The sequence below is a fragment of the Micropterus salmoides genome, unplaced genomic scaffold (assembly GCF_014851395.1).
Source record: "Micropterus salmoides isolate LMB-PRFRI ecotype aquatic unplaced genomic scaffold, ASM1485139v1 Ms_hic_scaffold_20, whole genome shotgun sequence".
Taxonomy (NCBI): domain Eukaryota; kingdom Metazoa; phylum Chordata; class Actinopteri; order Centrarchiformes; family Centrarchidae; genus Micropterus; species Micropterus salmoides.
The window spans coordinates 17944857-17962042 of record NW_024041151.1 but is presented as its reverse complement, the minus strand read 5'-3'; the positions used below and the strand labels follow the sequence as shown (position 1 = coordinate 17962042).

General features: G+C 38.0%; 1 long non-coding RNA gene across 1 annotated transcript; it reads left to right on the top strand.

The window, feature by feature from the left end:
• The first annotated feature begins 11465 nt into the window (after positions 1–11465).
• On the top strand, positions 11466–16901 carry LOC119915042. The gene is made up of 4 exons (XR_005446882.1): positions 11466–11614; positions 13004–13032; positions 13808–13962; positions 16478–16901. It is a non-coding gene; the product is annotated as an uncharacterized LOC119915042 (long non-coding RNA).
• The last annotated feature ends 285 nt before the right edge of the window (positions 16902–17186 follow it).

Genomic DNA, 17186 nt, shown 5'->3' with positions numbered 1-17186 from the left:
GTGAAAGAGTGTGTGTGTGTGTGTGTGTGTGTGTGTGTGTGTGTGTGTGTGTGTGTGTGTGTGTGTGTGTGTGTGTGTGTGTGTGTGTGTGTGTGTGTGAAAGAGTGTGGGAAATATGGGAGTGTGGGAAGGGGAGAAAACAGAGTGAGTGTGTTTATCTAATAAATTACCAAATATTGTGTTTGGTGTTGTGTTTGAAAGTGAATCTGGATGCGCAAATGAACCTTGCTGATACATGACTGTGGGTGAGAAAATCAATGTGTTAAAATATGTAACCTTTTAGCAAATAATGTTGTTAATGATCAACCAACAAGGAAATACTCCAAGTAAAGAAGCAGGTGTTCCTTTTAAAAAATGAATTACAGAAAAACCCCTTCACTGCAGTTAAAGTCCACTCAATTCAATTTCATCAATTCAATTCCAAAATTTTCCAAAACTAAAGTAGTTTGTTATAACAAAAAAAAAAGGTTGTATCAAATGGTGTAAAAATTAAGGTATTTTTAAATACTATTTTTCAAACACAACTGAGTAGCTGCCTCTGCATTGGAATAACATTAGGTTTCTATATGTTAACCCTATAAAAGCTTTTGCCCTCTCGTTGTCCCCTCACATTGACTCTGACACATCTGTCTGTAAGTAAAAACAGGATATCGAGTGTCAGAGGACATTTTTTGTCCATTTACACAGCGTTCAACAGCAGTGTAATCCAGGAAGACCTCTAAATAGGTTTACCAAGGTTTTCTTTGGTTGTTTTTGGTTGTTCAAAGTTTTACTGGGAAACTAAAAATAAAAGGCACTTAAGCATGACTTCCCCCACCCACAGTGCACATGTTTCTTTTTATGCACAAGTGTTTATTTGTGTGTTAATTATTAGTCTAAAAGCAAATGTTTGAAGGAGGTCACAACAGAGACTGAAATATAGATGATCATCAGTTGCTACAGTTGCCATCATGTTATACTCCTGTAAAACAAACGAGAAAAAGAAAGTACTTTGATAAACCACTAGGTGTCGCTACAGGGTAGTGAAACTAATCTGAGACTCGGGTATGAGCTCATACAAATGAGGGACAGTTAAGGGTATAGTATTCACCTTGTTTGTTTGTTCCCAATGGTGGAAATTAACTGAGTAAATTTACTACTTTACAGCTTTGATATACTTTTCACTTTACCTGAGTATTTCCATTTTATGCTACTTTATAATTCAACTACATTAAATTTGCAGATTCAAACAAATAACACAATATAATCAACAAATAAATAATGAGTTATTAGTATAGTAGTAAATAAATAAATTTAAATTAATTCACACACCAAAGCATCAATGATTATAATACAATATAACACATCACATATAGGCTTCATATACAATACATTATTCTGAAATGAGTCAGTGTAGTATTTTTCCTTTTGTAAGTATATTTTGATGTTAATACTTGGTGTGGCTACTTTTACTTTAGTAAAAAAAAAACTGAGTACTTCTTTCATGACAGTTTGTTCCTCACTCTTATTTTGCAATAATTTTGCCTCACGTCCAAAAGACAAAGCATTCATAGTGTCAAAGCTCCTACTGTATGCACATAGTCCACCCACCACGTGTTTTCACTTATGTTTCCTTATTAGACCTCTTCTCAAGAAGTGGACAGACTGATTATCTAGTTATTATTACTAGTTGGTAATACCTTATCTATAGTTTGGTGACATCATGTCATTTTCAGCATAGCTCTGCCCATCTTCGACCTTACTAGAGAAGTAAGAAACACCCATGAAATATAATGCATGTCAAATACCCTAATTAAGAAAGTCATTAAGTTCTCTAATCAGATAGCCGTAAGCAATCGCCCCCATCTCCTGCCAAAAACACAACCCCACTCCATCAAATTTGCACTCACTCACCAGTGATTTAATTATTGAAGGCTGTTGTACTGAATTACATTATGTATACCTAAAAGTCTTGCAACTCAGTGTACAGGATGTTTTTCCTCAGTCTTGGCAGATCTCACCAGCACTAAGCTCACTGTTCCAGGCACAAAATCCAATTTGCACCACTTTTCATACACCAACCTAACCTTCAACCTTTGTGTCATCTTTCTTTCATGTTCCAGTGTTTCCGGACTGCTTTGACCCAGTGAATTGCTGCTCGCAGCTTCATCTATCATTGTAATGCTGACATGTTCTAGGCTACAGTGCTCTGCCACAACTGATAATGCTGGAAGCAGAGAAATAAAAAATGGATTTTGAAAATGACAGGTAATATGATGAAACCATGTGTGTAATAAACACAAGAAGATTAAAACCATCTAACTGGAAAAACACATGATAGGTTACAGGCTACAAGATAAAATGTTTTAATGAATTTATGACTGTATAAAAAAAAGCCACACCATTAAAGTGACCACCACAGCCTTCTACTAAAGAGTAACAGCATAATGGGGAGGAAGAGATGTAGAGAGTGAGATAGGGGGTTATCTGACTGGTACTGTTACAAATGGCTGCTTAAAATCTCTAAATGGGGACAATCAATATTCACTTGAATGAGAATCAATCACTGGAATGAGGCCAGCACTCTGTAGGGATTATGGCTCGCGCTGATTTCAGTCCTGATTTTAAACCCAAGAGGAGACTTCAGCCTTCTAACAGCACCAGACAGATCAAGATCTTCTCAAACGTTTTTGATTTGGTGAGGCCCAGTTTACTTTTATGTTCACCAAGACTGCAATATGAGCATAACCCTGGCTAGAACCAGCCCCCAAACACACCACAGAGCCGATCACATCCCAGGGCAGCAAGACCAAAGACAAGCACTGCTTATTAGTGAAAGAAATTGATCTCTTGCATGAGTCCATTCCCAATATACAGCAGTCTACATAATGTGGGAAAATACTGTAGTTGTCTTTGGCAAACAGAGTATTGACTGAGTGTCCTGCAGCCAAAAAAGACATAATTGTGTCTTGTGAACATCTCCCTGTCTACATATGTCTGATTCAGGAATCTCTGGTAGCCCGCAGGCCTGGCCTAAAAAAACAGACATATCTTACATACTGTATTTATCTTATGACTTCAACACCAGCAGTGATGACTTCACATTGTGCTTTTCTGTGATTCAGTGTCACGTAAACTGTTAATTGTAAATGTTCATTTTCACATCATCCAAATTCACTTTTTTTGTCTGATTGATTTTCTAGCCTGTGATTGCACTGATGTCTATCCAGCTCTCAAATCTTGAATGGCAGGACATCAAACACTGTCATATGAAGACAGCACATTTAAGGGTTTTCAAAACAATCCATACATGTAAACCCATTAACAACAACAATAAAATATGTCAGCTGGAATGGATTACATTTTTCAAATGAGTTTAAAGTCTCTGTACGTCTGTTGATTTTCATTACATATTGATCAGAATATAGACCATTGGCTGCTTTAAATAAAATGACATGTATGCAGGCTCACTTTCACTTCCTACTATGACAAGTCAGAATGACAGTTAGACAGAAAACAATTAGCATAAGATGAAATTGTGTTTCAGATTTTCAGACAGTTCTGTAAAAGAAACTCTATTAAAAAACATTTTGTGGAATGGAAGCTCATGAACTGGCTCATGGAGGTTGCCCTGGAAGCAAGGGCGTCACTTTGTGTTGAAAAGTGGTGGGGACATAAATGCACAGATTATGGACGTGATGATACACGATGTCACGAGACTTGATGGTCAAGAACAAGATGAAAAGATTTGTAACACTATTTTGAAGAAATATGAAATGCTGAAACATTTGAGTGAGGAGTCTGGGGGTCCCAGAAGATTTTGAGCATTAAATACTTCATTTCCTGGATTCTGAAGACATTTCCTGCTCCAGTTTATGGTGGAAATGTCTATTTATATAAAAAGAATCAAAAAATTAGCTGGCAGGTGACATTTCAAAAATATAACAGAATACAATGCAGTAACCAGCAACTTGTTTTTTTTAGCTTAAGTTACTTTTTTTGGACAATGCATTTTTGTTTCTTATATTTTACTTTCTTATATTTTTTCTATATTTAAATTGCATTGAATGCTTTCTTATTGTGCGAATAAACCAAGTGTTTTCATTTGTTAGTTAACCTTTCTTTGTGCAAACTATTTTCCAGAACATTTTAACAAATGCTTTAAAAAGTGATGGGGACAAAATCAGCCATTTCAAAATGTGGTGGAGACATGTCCCCAGGGCCCCAGTGTAAATTACACCATATGGCGTAAGAGGGAAAGGACTTCGTGTCTCCATGCAGTTTGTACATGGAAAAGAAAAAAGCAAGTGAAAATCTTCAAAATGTGCATTATCCTTGACTTTAGTGACACCTTTGTGATAAACTGTCATTTTGGTGTTGGCATTCAATGCATGCAGTGGTCCCGCATGTTTTGATAATACATATCAATGAACCATTGTTATACAGGTGATAGATCAAGTAAAAACTAGTATACCCACACTGTAACAAATTTTGTCGTTAAATTACAGTAAATTACTGGCAGCTACAGTTGCCAGCATGAAACTGTTATTTTACAGTGTAACTACTGTAATCAATAACAACAGTTTATTACTGTAAAAAATATTACAGTAATGTGCTGTATTGAATATAAGCAATACAGTATAATACTGTTTGTTTGGTTTTACAGTATAACACTGCTGCAAGCTAATGATTTAAACATTTTACATTTCAAAATAAAAATATCTCAAAATTTCTAGCATATAAATGGATCAAAACAAGAGATGGCCTTACAACATGTGGCATTTATTAAAGTCAATGCGCTATCAAAAAAATTAAATGAAAAATTTTAAAATAAGTACATTTTTGTAAAATACAATTCATTAAAACGCAATTTCTGAACAGGTTCTCAATATGCTATACTAGCCTAGTCCATGTATCCTATAATCAGTTAAATTATTTTCTTGAACTAAGACGGCCATGTAACATTATTTATTAAAGCCACTGCTTTATACTCCTTCAGTAGCTGACAAATTTACAGTAATGTAATTCTTGTAAAATACAATCCATAACAACAATTAATCATCTCAAGCAGGTCCTCAACAATCTTTCAACAACTTGCATATCATAGTTAAAACTGTACCCTGCCTTCAGTGTCCATAAGGTATGATTATGACGTGCAATAGAAAGCGCGTGAAAGAACAAACCAGGAACTAACAGTACTCAAACAATAGGACTCAGCTATACTGAACGGAACACAATGCTCAGACATGTTACCTTAAAATGACCTCATGAAGATCTGGTTGTGGGCTTTTGTTTGAAAGTGAGGTCCTGTGTCGAGATGTGTTGTGGACTACATAAAGCCTCACTCAAAGTCCAGGAGTTTTTTTTTTTATATAAGGGTGGCCACATAGAGATTCACAGTTGCTGCCTTTTTATGGACCAGCTTCCTGGTCTTCTTGGACACCACCTTCCCCTGGCTGGCCTTTGTTCCCCTCTTGGGGTTGACACCGCTGAAGTGCCTAAAACAGAGAAAGCATAAAAGAAATTAGGTGTGCTAAATAAAGTTTATTTGCACTCAATATGTAATCCTCTCACATTAGACATTCCACTTTAGATCATTTCAAAAGAGGAAATACTGGCTATAGTATTGTTGTCATAGAAGTCAGTGTTTCAACTTAGCATGTTTCCTTAATCTGACATATCATGGTTATTTTGTGATTTAGTACAGTAAATATATTGGTCCTTTAAGACTGTACTTTGGATTTTTTCCAACCATGGTGTCTATTCTTAAAAAACTTCAGATATGCATGCATTATCCTCGGTTCAGACCTCACACGCAAGCGCATTGAAGCCCTCCTCTCTATCGCTCTCTTTTGATATTAAATTCTGACCTTTATTGGCAGATGTGAGAGCAACCTAATAACGCTCTATTTATCTATCTATTAATCTATATTTTAGCATGTAACTAGTAAATGTATACAGTATAGCAGTTTCTGAAACTTTGTTTAGGCTCTATGTTTTGTGTCCATGCATGCTTTCAACATGGGTTAACACAAAGTAGGCTAATGTCAAGAAGTTTCACTTTGTTATGCTTTTGTCTTTTACATTTGATAAAATCAACACACAATGTCATAACCGGGTAATGCTGACTTTGATAAGATTGAAATTACCTTGTTAAGTAAGCCACAAGAGCAGGATGGATAACAGTGTGCAGGCTTAGGCAAGGAAGAAAGCACCAGGTGGTGATCTGCTTCGTCCACTTCAGTGCTGCCAGGGCCAGAATCCGGGTGAAAACTGTCTTCAGTTCTTAATCTCTTTATTATCCTTCCTATTATGTTGATTAAAATTACTACTCTATGATGCTAAACTTGTATTTTTTAATTTATGTAAGTTGACCACGTGCTAAATGAGGTGGTGTGACATGAAGCAACATGACGTGATCAGATGAGTTATGGGCGGACTCAAGCAACAAAACAAGAAAATACTGTATTATACCGTGACATTGTACAGTAGCTTGCTGTTAATATGTTTTTCCCTCAAAGGCATCAACATTGACAGTATTCAACTGTATTTACAAATAATGGTGCATTACTGTACAAAATGTCCCGTTATTTTACAGCAATTTGTTACAGTGCGTTGACTGTCTCTATTTTGAGTGCATTTCATCTACATGCATTGACATCCTGTCAAACCTTTATTTCTGTATGTATGTAGGCTAAAGTTTATTTGTAAATATCTGTCATATTGTTATGTATGTTGAATTATTTTGTTTTTGATTGTTATCATTCAATAACAACCATGACGTTATTTACACAATAATAGTTAATAAACTAGGTTTTAAATAAAATATATATATTTCTTAGTGGCCCCTGTGCATATCTGGATGAATCGAAAGGTGTCTGCATGTCTCTTAACCAGCATCTGGAGGTATGCATCTGATGGACGTCTGTTTAGGATTTCATCACTTAAAAAACTAAATATCTAACACACAAGTAAACTTCAAATAAATTGTGTAGTACACATTATGGAATTAAGAAAGCTCACTTTCAAAGCAGCAGTTACTTATTAAAAGACAAAATGATTGGACTTATCTACTGTGAAGTCAATAAACAGTAAAGATGGATGTAGATGACTTCACTTGGAGGCCAGAATAATTCATGTGCAAGAGTTGTAATCACAGCACCATCTCTGGACACGGTTTCATATTCAGCAACGGAGGGGTATTGTAACCACAAGTCATGACAAAGGGTGAGGGGATTTCACCCATGAAGCTGCTGATGTCATACAGGGTAGTAGACATGCTGAAGGGAGTGCTTCACGGTGATCAGATGAAACTTGCACACGACCCCCACGGCCGTCATTATTAGTGAGGCTCCCTTGTACATCAAAGCCACAATTCCCCCTCCCTCTAATCACAGTGGGGTTCACGTGAGCAGAACTGTGGGAGCTGGGACTAGGTGTCTAATGCATTTCTTCAGCCCCCAGTGACATGTGCTGAGCTAGAGCTTCAGCCACTCACCCTCAGAGAGGGTAATAACTCACTGTAAACCCAAATAAGAATACTCAAAATATTTGTGGAAACTGATTACCTCAAACTTTTTAAGTAGTGGTAATAATATTTTTGACTAAACCTTAACTTAAATATAATACTAACATTATTTAAAAAAATCTTTCATTTCTGCATACTAAATTACATCACTGATGCTTATTAAAATTAAATTCCACTAATTCTTTACTCAGTAAATTTAATTGTGCACAACTTATAATCTGGGGGAAATCTACTCAAAAAATTAATTGTGCTAGACTCAAATACTAATGGAAACTCACTCAACCAACCTACTGCTCGTACACTTCAAATTTACAAAATGCCCACTTTCAGATAGTTGTCCTCAAAAATACGAATCCAAATCCATTATTAGATTTCAAGTTCTCTTTATTAAACAATCAGTAAAACTTTAAACATCATCTGTCATTTAACAGACAATAAATTAAGCACATCTTGCATAAAGCTGAATGGACTAAGTATCTGACTGCTTGATCAGATAACCAGTAACAATTTTGATAATCAATTTGTTTTCATTCTTTTTGGTGTTAAGTGATAATAACTTGAATCTCTTGAGCAAAGTCCTTTGATCCAAAGAATCTTCAGGTCCAGCCCTACTAGATTGACAATCAAAATAATTATTATAGAAATATTTTTACAGCACATTAAGCCATATAGTGTAACATTTCTTTCAATGTAATTCTAAAATAATAATAATAATGTTGATAGCAATAATGAAGGTTACGATATGGTAACCCTAGTTCTATAAGCACAGGTGGAGCCCTCTACTGGTCTATGGGTATGACTGCTTGCCCTAGCCGCGACAAGCCAAAGTCCATCACACCAACCAGACCACCACTTCACCTAGTGACAGAATGGTGGGACACCCCTGAGAAGGTCGCTGGACCAATAGGGGCTTGGCCTGACCATTAACACCTGGACTGCCCTGACTTCTCACTGGAACGTCAGGCACTGCCAGTGTATGTTCCCCCTCTACACCCAGTAGTCACCAGATCCTCACTTTTCAGATCCTAGGTCGCACTTGCGAGCTGGATCCCGAGAAGGATCCCGACATACCCAAGAGATAGAAACGCACAAACGAGCACAGTAAGGGCCAAGATGCCATTGTGCAGATCTCTGCGACACACACCCTGCTGAAAAAGGGTCGTAGACACTTCCACACTTCCGAGTGGAATGTGCATGCACCGCTAAGGGTGGGTCTGTTCCTGCCCGTGTCCAGGCTTGGGAGATTCACTCACAAAGCCAGCTGGCCAGGCTCTTCTTGGACAGGGTGTTACTGACTGCACTATCACTGAAACAGACGAACAGCTGACCAGTGCATCGAATGGGAGCTGTGTGCTCTATATAGGATGTTAGCCTAGCACACATGGACACAACAGATGCACTTTCACCTCCCTGCACCCTAAGTGGGGTAGGGGGGTGGAAAGCATCCAGATTTTATTGTCCTGGACCTGAACATGCTCCTTATGTTCTTAAGAACAAAGGAGGTGTGTTGTCTCAAACTGGCTCCAGCATTTTCTTGATCATCAGCATGTGGAAACGCCCTCTTGTCCATTATGCTGGTTCAGGTGGCAGAGAGCCAGAATGGCTCAGAAGCCTCTTGTCTTTTTGGGGACCAAAAAAGTACATGGTACAAGACCTCTGTGCATGTCATGCGCAGAGATGCCCTAAGACAGCCTGCTTCAGCAGAAGTTGCTGGATCTCGGCGGCCAGGAAGTCCACTTCCTCTTGAGAGGATAGACTGGCTTCCATTATGTCCAGGAAAACTGGTGGTATGAATGGTCCTTGAATATTCCACGGTCTGTTGATCCGTGGTGTCCTTGAACGCAGCACAGCTCGCTGCTCCAATGACGGCTCAACGTGCAACAGTGTCACCGTGAGCGCGTCATCAGTGGAGCAGTCATGTAAAACAATGGCATCTTGAACACCAGACAGGGGATTGTGGCAGCGTCAGCAGGTCTCTGTCCCTGCATAACGGTCACCTGGCCAGTCGCTCCCTTCCCCATCCGCAGGCCTGGACTTGTCCGGGCAGGACATGGGTCAGCTCGTCCAGGTGCAAAGATAATTTTTTTAGAAGTGGCAGTGGTGAATTCAGTGAGCAGTTCGTCGTTTGCTGAAGAAAAACGGATGCTGAGGCAGTAGGGACACTGCTATTTATACGTCACGCACGTATCGGTAGCGACTTCCTATTGGTCAGCTACGTGCACAATAAAATTACTGTGGGCAAGTGCGTGCGTGTGATTGGAGGAGGTAGTACCCATAGAGTCCAGCAGAGGGCGGAGCCTGCGTGAGATGAACAACAAATCCATCCAGTTGCAACTACTTAAAGACAAGTCAAATTTACACAAATGCAGTGACTCAAACAATGGGTGAGAAATAGAAGCTAACCATAACCTTAAACATGACAATGAGAGAGATTTGGAAGCTAGTGCAGCAGGGCTGGACCTTATTTGACTATTCCTTCATTGCGTTGGTATTCATTTTTAAATTTTGGGATGTGGAGATTCGCACAACCACCTACATTTCTGTCCTGCACAACGCTGCACAACATACCAGCTTGCACCGCCCTTTTCAGTTTGTCTGCTGTATGTTTTGTTGCCCAAAAAACACAGCTCGCATTTTGAACTTTTTCACCTAAGACTCTGTGTTAACCACCGCAGGTGAGCTGCTTGTGGAGAAGGCCTATGGTAGATCGCTCTCTGTTTGTGTCTCTGCAACTGTCAGTAGAAAGTATGGCGACTGATCATGGATGGAGTTGGTCTCTTGGATGGATAGAAAAATAAAAAGTCATGCACAGCACATAAAATCTAAGTGAAATTGAGGATTTTTTGTCTTGTGTTATGTGTTCAGGGTGTCCAAAGAATTTAAAAATAAGCTTGTAAATGGCTTTTAAAGAGATCGTGTACACGCTATCATCTCTCGGTGCACTGCCTGCCTGCCCAGCATATCTTCAAGCCAGCCACACTACTGACTTCCCCTGCACCTACCTTGCCCCGTGTTGTGTCCTTACTGCTGTTGAATAAACTGCTTGAACGTTCTCCCATCAAAAGTCTGCTTCTGGGTTCTGTTTAAAACAATACGTGAAAGTATATTATAACTGGTAGTTTTCCAAATGGACTCTGGTGTATATTATACAGTAATTGGGAGTAGTTTTCCAAACTACTTATTATAATATTGACCAGACTCCCTTTGGAAATCTACCAATTATAATACGCCAGGTCCCCTGCTGGATCCCCTGCAGTTTGGTCAGTTGATGATGTAGCTTTTTATATACAGTCTATGTGATGTAGTCTACTTGGGACTACATTATCCTGCAACACCTTGACTCTCCAGGGACATATGCAAGGATCCTCGGCGTTCAACAGCATCCTCAACATCCTCAGCACCAAACTCATCCAGCTCACTGCGCCAGCCTCCACCTGTCAGTGGATCACAAACGTCCTGACTGACAGGAGTCGGCAGGTGCGGCTGAGGAACACCACATCCAGCACCCGGTCAATTAGCACTGGCGCCCACCAGGGGTGTGTGCTTTCCCCCCTGCTCTTCTCCCTCGACACCAACTAATTGGTAGGCCTAGTAGTTTTATTGTGTATTTGTACTTTTTAAAGTAGTTTTTTATTTAAATCTGTAATTTTACTTTTTACTTAAGTGTGTTTTGATGAAAGTATTGTACTTCGCTACATTTTCAATCACATCCGTTACAGTAGAAGTAAAAAAAGTTTAAAAAAAACTCGCGACCACTTTGGCTTCAAGAGCAAGAGAACAATTTCATCATGCAGTGTAAGCAGCTGTGAAAAAATGCTGTATTAAGTTACTGCTAATGCAAACTGAACATTTCACTTTAAAAGCATTTAACTGACGAAACACAAGTTGACTTTTATTTTGAAGTAGCCACCGGAAATGCAATCTATAAGTAGGTTTAGCGCCGACTGCTCTCATTCATTAAAAATGCGTCTACACAACAAGATAACCGTCATTTTCAACCAGTTTGAAATATTGCTGTGAGTAATTCTACAGTCAGGAGCAGACACAGCGAGCTGTTAGATAAAGAGCTGCAGGCGACAGGCTGCTCACCTCCACCTTCTGAGCCAGGTAACCAACTCCTTTCACTTTCGCGGTTCGCAGACTCATGTTGTGTGCGGCATAAAGTAAGATCATGGCTACTCACCTAATTATGGAAAATACCAATAACTGCCCGATAATAGTTTCTTTAGCTACCCCAGACTTCTATGTCCTGTGGTATTACTGTAGGCATTGTTGAGTTTTAAAAAGTTACAACAAACTTAATGTACTCCAGTGTTTCAGTGTTTTCCTTCAAATTTAAAACTGCAGGGTTTTAAGCCAGACAATTGCATTAGAATGTTAATTAAACCACTGTTTATCTCCTCTTTGTAATGTGAACGAAACTGACACCTCTTTGTTTAGTGCCTTTGTTTAATACCTGCCCACATACCTGGAGGAATTCATTTTGTGAGAATCAGGACTGTAAGCTGTAAATCTGAAAAGAGGAACAACTTTCCAGTCCACTGCAGTGTTTTTGTTTCATGTTTGTTCTGTAATGCCATCTTTTATTCACCTATTTTTTAATTAAATTTTCTTGTTAATTTTCATCGGATCCAGCCTCTCCTTTCTCAAAATCTGAAAAAACGCAACAGCATCTGCTGTTACCACCAGTAACTACAGGTGTCACATGCACAATAAAGCTGCATAATAACCTCAAAACCACATGATTAATATATATCATGCCAATAAGAGTTACATTTACAGATTTTAACCATCACTCCTCGGTGAACTGCCTCTGGTCTTAGAGCATTTTCTAGTTAGGCCTATGTAGAGCCTATGTAGATTTATCAGTATCTACCATGTTTTTAGGAATCTGTTCACATTGATTAAGCTAATAAAAATTTCATTTTGTGAAAGTTGAAAATAATAAACAGAAATATGGTAATTACTTTATTTTTGAAAGTCCGACCTCCACAGTGTCTACTTAGAAAGATTTGTGCCCTTGAACAAATGTAGTTGAGGACCCCTAATGTAGAGGTAAGTTAAATAATAGCCTACTTGTACCATTCCATTGGTGGTTAAAAATAAGTTTTCATAGTTTGGTAAGATACTTTGCTCCAAATAGCCAAAAAGACATCCTCAGAAGTGAGGATTTATTGCAGAAATGTTGGATTAGACTGCATTAAATTTACCTAGATGTACCTAATAAACTGTTGACTAAGTCTGAATACATTTATCACAACAATAAACTCTACCCATATCACATGTTTGTGAGAAGCCTTTATTTTGTAAACTAATCAAAAGTTGGTGTTCATATATTGTTTGCACAATTATTACTATAGAGAGTGCTGCTGAAGGAATTTCATCTTGCCTATAATCACCTGACTTGCGAAAAAAATAATCAGCATTTGATGATGTTCTTGTTGACTGAACTAATGGTAATTCTTCATATTGTTTTTTTTATATTTGCTCTCGCAGAGTATTGAGTGGCACTACAGCTATCCAAGGTATGTTATCAATTTGCATATTTCTGCGTCAATTGCTGGCTTGCTGATCAGACATAGCCAACAACATTTCACAGTGAATGACATTTTTACATGAAAGAAGATATTTTAGCTCTGCCATGAGACATATGAGGGATATTGTACTGAAGTGTATTAGTCCAGCAATGACTATGAGATTTTATGATTATAGATTTCATAGATCTTTGATTTCTTTTAAACATTTCAGAATGATTGGCAGTGATCAAAAGCCGAGAAGACTGTAGATCTATTACAGCATTAAGTGAAAATATTTTTCACTGTAGACTCTGTTAAAGTCTGTTATTAACTTATGATGATATGGTTGAATGACTCCTTTGTGGTTCTTAAACTATTTAGTACCTGACTGAAATTCTGTCTCAACCCTGTTCAGACCAAAAATGGCACTGTTGATAAACAACACAAGGGTAGGAATGTTGCTTCAGGTAGAAGCTAGATGATGAAATATTATACAATTAGTCTAGTTTAAAATATATTTGATTGGCTAACTCAGTTCTTAGCCACATAATCTTTCATTTTGATGCAGCAAAACCTTAGTCAGGTTAAAGAAGTTTGCAGGATGACCTGCAAACTGCATTTTCTTGTCTTGTCAGTGCAGTGGTGTCCATTTCTCAGGTAAAAACTATATTCTTTTTGCCATATAGTCAGCCATCCTGCTTAAAACAAGTAATTGATGCATTATGTTTTCCTGTCAAGGCCCAAGTTGAAAGCCATTAATCTACATACATTTATGTATTTGCAGATGTTTGCTGAGTTCATCGCTTTACAAATGTTGAACCTATGCAACCAATTCTACTGCGAGCTTGAGAGATACACACCACAACTGATTGCCCTGTACAGGCAGAAGGCCAAGAGAGCAGAGGCCCAGCAGAGATCCTAAGGATTTATGACCTTCAGGTGAGATAAGATTACTTTTGCATTTATTTTTGTAAGTTTTCTGGTACATGATCACTTTAAAAGCCATTTACAAGCTTATTTTTAAATTCTTGGGCTGCACTGAACATATAACACAAGACAATATCTTCTAGAAAAATAGAAAATATCTTCTATTTCTATTTCACTCAGATTTTATGTGCTGAGCATGACTTTTTATTTTTCTATCCGTCCAAGAGACCAACTCCATTCATGATCGGTCGCCATATGGTCTACTGACAGTTGCAGATACAATCACACGCACGCACTTGCCCACAGACAGAGAGAGATGTACTATAGGCCTTTTCCTCAATCACCTGCAGTTGTTAACAAAGAATTGTAGGTGAAAAAGTAAAACATACAACTGACAATGAAAGTCGAAAGCGGACAGATAGCAGCCTGTATGTGTCTGTCGCTGTATGATACAGCAAGAGACAAACTTAAAAGCGCGGTGCAAGCTGGTGTGTGTGCGGCATTGTGCGGCACAGAACTGTGGGTGCTTGTGCGAATCTCCACATGCCAAAATTGAAAACTGAATACCAATCCAATAAAGGGATAGTCGAATATTCGGGTCCAGCCCTACTGCACTGGCTTCCAAATCTCTCTCATTGTCATGTTTAAGGTTATGGTTAGCTTCTATTTCTCACCCATTGTTGGATTCACTGCATTTGTGTAAATTTGACTTGTCTTTAGGTAGTTGCAGCTTGATGGACTATTTTAGAATTACATTGGTAGAACTGTTACACTATATGGCTTGATGTGCTGTAAAAATATTTGCATCATAATCATTATTTTGATTGTCAATCTGTAGGGCTAGACCCGAATATTTGATCGTTGGGTACACATTTGATTTTCAATTTTGGGATTCGAATATATTTTTTCCCCACACGTCTGACATCCACCCACAGTAGTGAACGTAATACTCCTCCCTCTCTTGCACTTGGGACTACTAGCCTAGCCGCGAGAAAAGTTAAACACAACCTTTTGGTAATAATAATGTGTTATTATATAGCCTACAGGTAAATAAGATAAAATATAAATGAAAAAGTCCATTTAATGTATCTGATTTGGGAACAAAAGTGCTCAGATATTAGCAAAGCTATCAGGTAGCAAGATTTATTATGAAAAAATGTACAAGTACAGAAAGTAGACAAACTAACATCAGTAAAATCCAAACTATGAAGAAACTCGCCTTGCTTTGGCTTACTTGTCAGTACAGCAGGAGAGCCTTTTAAGTTTAGTGTGTAAAAACTCTGCAGTTTAGCTTGTAAGTTTCATTTGGACAACAGAAACTAATGAGAAACATGCAAAAGAAGCACACAGTTCATGTTCTTGAACATGTTATTTCAAATAAATTGGACTTGGCTCTCCTCCCCCCAAATATTGTCACCATTTTGGGACCACTGCTTTACAGTGAGTAACAGAGAAGATGAGTATTCTGGGATGCCCATGGCTGTAAGGATGCATTCATGTGCTCCTTGGATGGTCCCATTTCCTAAGTTGTGAAGTCGTTCTTCCGACATCAGTGTGTTCACGTGCTTTTAAGTCAGAATGTGGAAACAACATAGACAATGCTACAAAGATGTGTTGGATTGTCATTGTCATCAAAGTAAGTTGTCCAAGTTGAAGTTTTTACTGCACCAGGACATTACCTGAAACCATTAAAATATTGATTGTACTGCAAATATTGCTATTATTTATATTTCCTAATTAATCTAGGTCTAAGGTGTAGGTGGAGAACCTCACCTTTTCTGTTTAAGTTTAATAAAACTATACAAGAAACCTTTGAGAATACGTTAGCCACAAGGTGGCACAGTAGTACAACACTACAGAAATGGTGCGTCACTGTGATGTGACAGAAAAGAAAGTGAAAGAGAGAAATAGCCTTAGATTACAGTCTATGTTCCTCATTTTATTAACTGTACTGCTTAATGTATGGTTAAATGGTAGGTCAGATGATGTCTTTCAGCTCATATTCTGTTGGGAAGTGTCACTGACCACTGAGTGAAGCCCAGTTGAAATCCAAATATCTTCCTTGTCATTACTGACTGTGTTTATGGGTGTGAATCACTGACTGCGTAGGCGGTCCATTTTAAAACAGTATACCATGGTGTGAAAACAAATAAACAATCTTTTCATTGTGCCTTTGGTGTGGTATTACATTTCGGAACATGTACCTATTCACAACAGCAGATGGAGTGAGTGAGCCAGTTAGACTACTTTAAGAGAGTGAGTCATTGACTTGTAGCTTTAATGTTGCTAGGTTAATGAGTTTCTGTCCAGCTGTAATATGTCTGCTAATTAGTACCAAAAGTGTCCAGTAAGTCCAATTTAACACGTTTTTTTGCTATCAATTAATAGCAAGTAGAACTAAGTGGAAAACGTCCCTACGTCTTGCTACTGCAAAAATAACTATGAAGCATCAAGAAGCATTGCGTCACACAATAGTCCTGTTTGAGAATAACAGCTTACAGTCAAGGAAAAACTTTCTGTTTCCCAGAACTGCCCTTTTCCAGTAAAGGACCTGACAGGAGAGCCCATGAATGAACTACAGAGTGAAGCATGAAGCCAGGAGAGAAACCACGGTTGCCTTCTAGCTGTAAATAACATACAGGGACAAGCTACAGAAAGGTGATGTTTATGCTACTAAAATGCTAACTAGCATACTTTAACTTCACACAATTACTGTGTCTTAGTTCGGATACTTCCTTTAGTACACTTACATGTAGTACTCTTTGTACACTATGGGCCACATTGAAGGTTTGTGTGAGTAAAGACGTGTGCAAACTTGGTATCACAAGCAAATTAACATGTAAGCTGATCTACTAACGGTGTGCATGGAGAATGACGTCTTCCAAAAGTGCAAGATAACACCTGTTATTCATTTATTACTTTTGCCTTAATGAATATGCAATTTGGGGCATTTAAATTTTATTGTGTAAAGTAATGGTAATTACTACACGCAATGTGATCTAACAAGGCTAAAAGCAATTTCATGTGAGTTCAATAGCATCTGTATTTAATACGTTTGAAAGGAAGGTTATCGTTGCGAGGAGGAGGTACAGGCGTAATGAAAGAAGACGTAGAGAAATTAAAAATATTCGATAATATTATTCTATATCCAATATATTGAAATAAAATTATTTTATTTATTCAATAAATTATATGAATTGAATTGGGTTTTTTTTTTTGTATTTTCCTTGAGGCTT